This window comes from Mustela erminea, chromosome X, assembly GCF_009829155.1.
Source record: "Mustela erminea isolate mMusErm1 chromosome X, mMusErm1.Pri, whole genome shotgun sequence".
Classification (NCBI taxonomy): domain Eukaryota; kingdom Metazoa; phylum Chordata; class Mammalia; order Carnivora; family Mustelidae; genus Mustela; species Mustela erminea.
The window spans coordinates 121,644,921-121,652,567 of record NC_045635.1 but is presented as its reverse complement, the minus strand read 5'-3'; positions in this window follow the sequence as shown (position 1 = coordinate 121,652,567).

Below are 7,647 nucleotides of genomic sequence, written 5' to 3'. Positions count from 1 at the left end.
AACATGCCCAGACGAGGACGATGTTGCCTCCGAATCCACGGAGGCCCCCTAGGCCTTGCACCTCTTTCATGTTTATATGAGGCGCGAGATACAACAACTTCTCCTTTACCTTAGAAGGGATTCCACCATATGCTCCAGGCCACTGGAGCCCTAGAAATCTCACTGAAGTAGAAGGCCCTTAATTTTAGTCTGATTTATATCCCACTTGCTGACGTGCGGGTGTCTGACCATAAGCTAGAGCAGCCGCCCTTTCTCGCTCACTAGGTACAATCAGCATAAGGTCAGCAATGGAACAGACCAGCGTGATGTGTTCTGGTTGGTGGGGGGGGGGGGGAGGATGATCAAGATCCCTGGGAACTAGAGAGGGATGCCACCAAAGCGGAAGCATAGAAGACCCCAGAATCCATCCATCCACAAGGATCAACAATGACAAAGCTAGCTACGAACAGAAACACACCTGAGAAAGATCAGGAGTTCACTTGAGCTGCGGCAATGCAGAACAAAAAACCTGAGAACGACTGCGTAGTAAAGGCTAAGAAAGAACAGCTTCCACGGGCCCACAACTTCCAGTCCCCTGGTGGCACTGCTCTGGACCAAGAGGGAGCACCCAGTGTCAGCAACGCACAGAGGACTCACCCAGGTTTCGGCAGCCCGTGCTGCTTAGGACCTCAACGACCCTCGTGGGTACTGCAGACCCCCTCAGCTTTCATCCCCGAGGCCTGAATCGCAGACCCCAGCAAACCGTTAGGCAAACACTAGCCTTCAGAGTCGCTCCCTGCCCCAAGCCCGCCCCTCCTGCAGAAGCCCAGGAGCTACACTGGCAGCCGGGCCCAGGCTCTGCAGCTGCGGGCGGGCGAAAGGCCAGCCGCGGCCCGCCTGGCAGAGCCCCAGCACTGTGCGTGCTCTCACCGCTAGCCCTTGGAGTGACTCGCCCGCATGCTGCCAGCCCGACTCCTGTCACTGGCCTCCACGGCCACGCACACATCTGCTGCGAGACCTCGCAGCCACAGAAGCCAAGAGCCAAGGCCACCTAATGGCTGGTGGGCCTGGATCCTGCCCCGTCTCCTGTCACTGGCCTGCCCCGCTGGGCTCGCCAGAGCTAACGGCTGCAGCTGCACACCTGGACGATTCCAGCCCAGGTCCTGTCACCAGCCTCCACGGCCGTGTGTGGGCCGGGGGCGAGGCCCCGAGCTGCACCGGTGTGCCTCGCAGACAGGCCCCTGCAGCCGCAGTGTGCCTACGCTTGAACCCAGCCCAGCTGCTGGCCCAGCCCGCCCCTCACCTGTGCCGCATATGAGCACTCTACCGCCTCTACCGCCACACAAGCACACACCACCAGCCCCCTCCCTGCTGTGGTCAAGTGTGTGCACATGTCTGGATCGGGCCACCCCCTCTCCTGGTCCCTAGTCATCGGACCTGGAAGCACTTCTAAAGATCCCAATGACACTCGCAGCCACCAGGAACCATCTGGTTCAAGCAGTAGGTAATGTCAGTGGACCCCAGTGCCTAAGCAGTTGAGCCATGTGGAAACAGGGAGCCGCCGATGCTTCCATATTGGGTACCACCAGACATGGACTCACGGCACGGCCCAGAGTGGCTCCACACACAGGTGAAGGACTTTGCTGCCTGAAGTCAAATACTTTTGAACCTCATTTGAGGGTAAGATGAATTACAGATGCACGTTTTAAACTCAGGACAATGACTCAGTAGTGCATGGGTTTGCAAATGTCCTTTGCACTTTTCTGGTTTATGTGTGTAAAGTAATGGGTTTAGCTGTGTTCTGATAAAAATTTTTTTCATATAGGGGTGCCTGGGCTGCCCAGTTGGTTAAGCATCTGCCTTTGGCTCACATCATAAGTGTCAAGGTTCTGGGATACAGCCCCATGCCAGACTTCCTACTCAGCAGGGAGTCCGCTTCTCCCTCTTTCTCTGCCCCTATCCCCGCCCCCAACTTGTGCACACACACTCTCTCTCTAATAAATAAATATCTTTTTTAAAAAATGTTTTAATATTTTTATTTTTATTTTTTTATTCATCGCTTGTTGACCCCTGCTTAATGGTGGAGATTAAATGGAATAAAAATATGCAACCAAAAAGAAAACATAGAAAGAGGGAAAAATATACATAGAGCAAATGTTATAAACAATGGCTAGCAAGATGGTAGATTTTAATCCAACCATAAATATAATTTCATTAAGTATCAAGTTCCTAAAATACAAAGTTAAGTACATGTTGGATTTAAAAAGGCAAGAACAAATAGAGGTTGTATATAAGAAGTCATTTTTAAACGAAAAGAAATAGATACAGGGGTGCCTGGGTGGCTCAGTGGGTTAAGCCTCTGCCTTCAGCTCAGGTCATGATCTCAGGGTCCTGGGATCGAGTCCCACATCGGGCTCTCTGCTCAGCAGGGGGCCTGCTTCCCTTCCTCTCTCTCTGTGATCTCTTCCCTTCCTCTCTCCTACTATGACCTCTCTCTGTCAAATAAATAAATAAAATATTTAAAAAAAAAAGGCAAGAACAAATAGAGGTTGTATATAAGAAGTCATTTTTAAACAAAAAGAAATAGATACAGGGGTGCCTGGGTGGCTCAGTGGGTTAAGCCTCTGCCTTCAGCTCAGGTCATGATCTCAGGGTTCTGGGATCGAGCCCTGCATCAGGTTCTCTGCTCAGTGGGGAGCCTGCTTACCCCTTTTTCTCTGCCTGACTCTCTGCCTGCTTGTGATCTCTCCCTCTGTCAAATAAATAAATAAAATCTTTTTAAAAAAGGATAGAAAATAGATAACATAAAAACAAAAATAGAAAGAAAGGTGGAGTAGCTACTTAATATCAGATAAACTAGACTTCAGAATGAGTAATATTACCACAGATAAAGAGGGACATTGACTATTTATAGAGGCTGGTTCTCCAAGACAATAGAACAATGCTGTGTGCATACACACCCAACAATAGGGCTTCAAATAATAGACCTAAAAGAATGAATAGACAAAACTATAATTATATTTGGAGACTTCAACACTCCTCTGTAGTTACAGATGCAATAATTAGAATGAATAATGAGAAAGCAAATCAGTAAAGAGATAGAAGACCTAAACAATACTCATCTACCTTCCTCTAATTGATATTTATAGACCATTCCACTCAACATCAGAATACACGTTTATTCAATTGAACATACGACATTTATCAGTAGAGAATATATTCTGGGCCATAAGGAAAGCTCGATGAATTTAAAAGAATTCAAGTCATGCCAAATATCATTTCTGACAACAAAGGAATGAAATTAAAATTCCAAAATGGGCAAGAATCAGGAAAATACACAAATACTTGGAAACTGAAAAATACACCTCAAAATAACCCATGGGTCAAAGAAGAATCATCAAGAAAATTAGAAAGCATTGTGAAATGAATGAAAATGAAAACATAACATATGAACATTTGTGAGATACAGCCAAAGCAGTGATTAAATAAAAATGTAGAGCATTAGACTCTCAACAGGGAGTCTGCTTCTCCCTCTCTCTCTGCTCCTCCCCACCACTCACGCTCTCTCTCTCTCTCTCCGTCTCAAATAAGTCAATAAAACCATTAAAAAATAAACAAAATAAAATATATGTTTGGGAACAATGTACTGGAACACTGGTTTCTCAGCTTTAGAAGAAAAGCGGAACACTATTTCCTAAGAAAGTTTCTCCCCAAAAGTACTTTCTCATAGATTTGCATGAAAAGACACTTATGGTTACATATGGTTAAAAAAATGTATGTGAAAAACACCACTAAACCAGTTTCAGATATTATGGAAATTGCCGCCAATGTTTCCAAAGTGCTGGATTCTATAAATGGAACCATGAGATCACAGCAAACTGTTCTAGAATTTCAGGTGTATGTTTGATTTTCAAGGAGACAGCTAATGCCCTTAAAACTCTAATAAATTCAAAAATGCTGTTACCTCTTTTTTAATTAATGTTTTAATTTGCACAACTGTCAGTGAAGGGGAAAATAGAAATCATGCTAATGAAAGCAAATGAGTATATTTCAATAATAAAAGAGAAAACATTAATATTTGTGACTTTAATACATTGCAAACTATAATTAGTTGTTCTCCCCCAAACTATGCCAAAAATTGCATACAAACTAAACCATTTACAGATGATGCCTACAGCAAGTATGCATTCTTCCGTTAATGTTGTTTGAAAAATTATCTCAAATATTATAATAGCTTTCAAGATTGTATGATTTTTAAGAGTTTGCAAGCCACAATATATAACATTCGCTAGCATAAAATTTTCTCAGTTGTCATTAAAATATAAAACATGTTAAGTAGGTGTAAGTAAACTTGCATAACTCTGCCTTGAAAACACCAAGGGAAATTATTATTGAAATATACTCATTTGCTTTGACTCTTCCTGACTGCTTCTAGCAAAAGTTGACAAGACAGCAATGACTTAAGGATGGAATTGGTAAGCAAAAATGAAGGTCAATGTAAAGATTTGGGAAAAATTCTCAGCCTATCTGTATTGCAAAAAAATGAGAACACTAAGCATGTGGCCAAGTGACCATCGGATAGGAAATTAGTGTGAATGTGAACCACTTACTTACAGGCACTCCCGTAGGAAAAGTGCCATTCTGAACTGAAGGGGAAGGAGATGAAAACGAAAGAAGACTGTCGAGCTTATTAGATTACGCACATGGGACTCCGGAACTGTATGGCTGAGAACATGCACTATTCTGAAAAACAAGAAATGACCCTGAAGGTGATTCAGATATTATCATGACTGCCTCATCAGTTTCAAAAGGGTGGGGGCCAGCGCTATGCTTTCAATAAGCCGGTGTCCCAGAGGCATGGGAGTAGGGCTGCTTCAAGCTGTAGGGAGGGCCCCAGGGCAGAGTCCTTGAGGTACAATCCATGCCCAGTAGACTAGAAGTTCAGAGGTAATACTTCTGCCCCAGTGAATTCAGAAGATGAGATCTCCACGCCAGGGATCTGGAAGGACAGACAATTACCCCAGTGGATCCAGAAGGTTGAATTGTTGCTCTCGTGAGCCTGATGGACAGAACATGGAGCCAGAGACTTACTCTAGAAACAGGATTTCACAGAGTCTGCCTTCCTAAATTTTGGACTTGCCTGGGACTCATCACTCTTTCTTGCTTTCCCTATGTCTCCTTTTGGAACTGGACCATCTCTCTTATGCCTGTCTCACTATTGTGTTTTGGAAGAATATAAATTGTTTGGTTTCATGTAGTCACAGCCGGAGGAGGGTTTTATCTCAGGGTAAATCCTAACTTGGATCTCACTTACATGTGATGTAGGTGACACTTAGATGAGACTTTGAACTTTAGGCTTTAGAATTGATACTGGAATGAGTTAAGACTTTTAGAGTCGGAGGGTAGAATCAACATATTTTGCACGCCAGAAGGACATGAATTTTGAGGAGTTACAGGGGTAATATTAAAGAGTAAATGCGTTTTCCCTAAATTCATATATTGAAGCCCTATACCCTGATGTTACGATATTACAAGGTGAGGCCTTTGGGAGGTAATGAGTATGAGGGTGGGGTGCCTGGCTGGCTCAGCCGGCATACAACTCTTGATCTCGGGGCTGTGAGTTCAAGCCCCACATTAGGGGGAGCGATTAACTGAAATAATATCTGTAAATCACAAAGCACAAAGCACAATGCCTGGCACATAACAAATGATCGATCCATGGCAACTAAATTTAGCATCTACATTTCTTTTTTAGTGCTGTATACATGCACACTGTAGATAGATATGCGGGGATTATATTTAATCAGTCTCGCTTCTTTACTTTAAAATTTTTGATATTGAAGAAAATACAGTCCTGACCATCCCTGCTCATAATTTTTGGACATGTGCACAATTATTTCCTTAAAAAATATCTAGAAGTAAAGTAACTAAAAAAATGCGCATTTTCCCACTGACATATAATTCACACACCATAGAATTTATCCTTTTACAGGGTACAATCGTATGGGTTTTGGTGAGTTCACGAACTTGTGCCCTCATTATCACTACTTTTTTTTTAGATTTTATTTATTTGACAGACAGAGATCACAAGCAGGCAGAGAGGCAGGCAGAGACAGAGAGAGGAAGCAGGCTCCCCGTAGAGCAGAGAGCACGATGTGGGGCTCGATCCCAGGACTCCAGGATCATGACCTGAGCCGAAGGCAGAGGCTTTAACCCACTGAGCCACCCAAGTACCCTCATCATCACTATTTAATGGCAGAACATTTTCAACACTCCAAAAACAAACTGTATGCCTATTAGCACTCATTATTTAGGACAGCCAAACATTCCATATTTTTTCTTTTTTTTTTTTTTTTTGTCAAAAAGAGGAAACAAGGCAAATATTCATTAACAGATGGTCAATATCCCTCCAGTGGAATTCTCAGCAGTTAAAAAGAATTAAGTCACAGGGATGAAAAGTATAGCAAGAGGAAACCAGTGCTATTGTAATGACATTATATGGCTACGCACCGCAGCTACACCTATGATGAGCATAGCACAACGTACAGAGAAGCTGAAATCACTCTGCTGTACACCTGGAACAAATGTAACAGTGTGTGTCAAGTCGACTTCAACAAAAAAAGTCATGAACCATTGATACCCTCCCATGGGGAGGAAATTTCAAGAGAATCACATCGAGTGAAAAAAGCCAGCCCAAAATAGTGAACACTTTAAGATTCCATTTAAAGAAAATTATTTTATCTTATTTTTTAAAAGCTTTTATTTATTTATTTGATAGGCAGAGATCACAAGTAGGCAGAGAGGCAGGCAGAGACAGAGAGAGGCGGAAGCAGGTTCCCGGCTGAGCAGGGAGCCTGATACGGGGCTCGATTCCAGGACCCCGAGATCACAACCCAAGCTGAAGGCAGAGGCTTCAACCCACTGAGCCACCCAGGTGCCCCAAAAGAAAATTATTTTAAATGAAAACTATTATATGGTGGCAGAAAGCAGAATACTGGTTGCATCTAGATGAAATTGCAGAGAAAGGAGGAAGCCAAGTATTACCAAGAGGCATGAATAAACTGCCCAAGTATTTACTTTTTCCCCTAAGCAAAACAAATTCAGATTTAGTGGTCTTAAATGCAAAATGAAACAAAAAAAATCAAAATAAAATTAATAGAACAACCAAAACATCAAGGCAGTGATGAAGAAAACTTTGATAGTTAACCTTTAGAACTACAAATCAGGGGATGCCTGGGTGGCTCAGTCGGTTAAGTGTCTGCACATTCAGCTCAGGTCATGATCTCAGGGTCCTGGGACTGAGCCCCACATCGAGCCCGACATCAGGACCCTGCTTCTCTCTCTCCCTCTCCCTCTGCTGTCCCCCTCCCGCTGTGCTCTCTCACTTTTTCTCTCAATAAATAAAATGTAAAAAAGAACAAATAACAATAAAACTACGAATCAAAGTATTTTGTTAATAGTGAACTAATCAAGTGTTTTTCAGCTGCTTGTTCACACAAAAGCAAAATTTCAAAGCAAAACTTGACTAAAACATATAATTCTAGTGCTCACAAGATGTGCAAGAAACACAAGGCTCAAATGTTTGTCTTTTTTTAAAGATTTTATTTATTTATTTGACAGAGAGAGCGAGCACAAGCAGGGGGAGTAGCAGGAAGTGGGAGAGGGAGA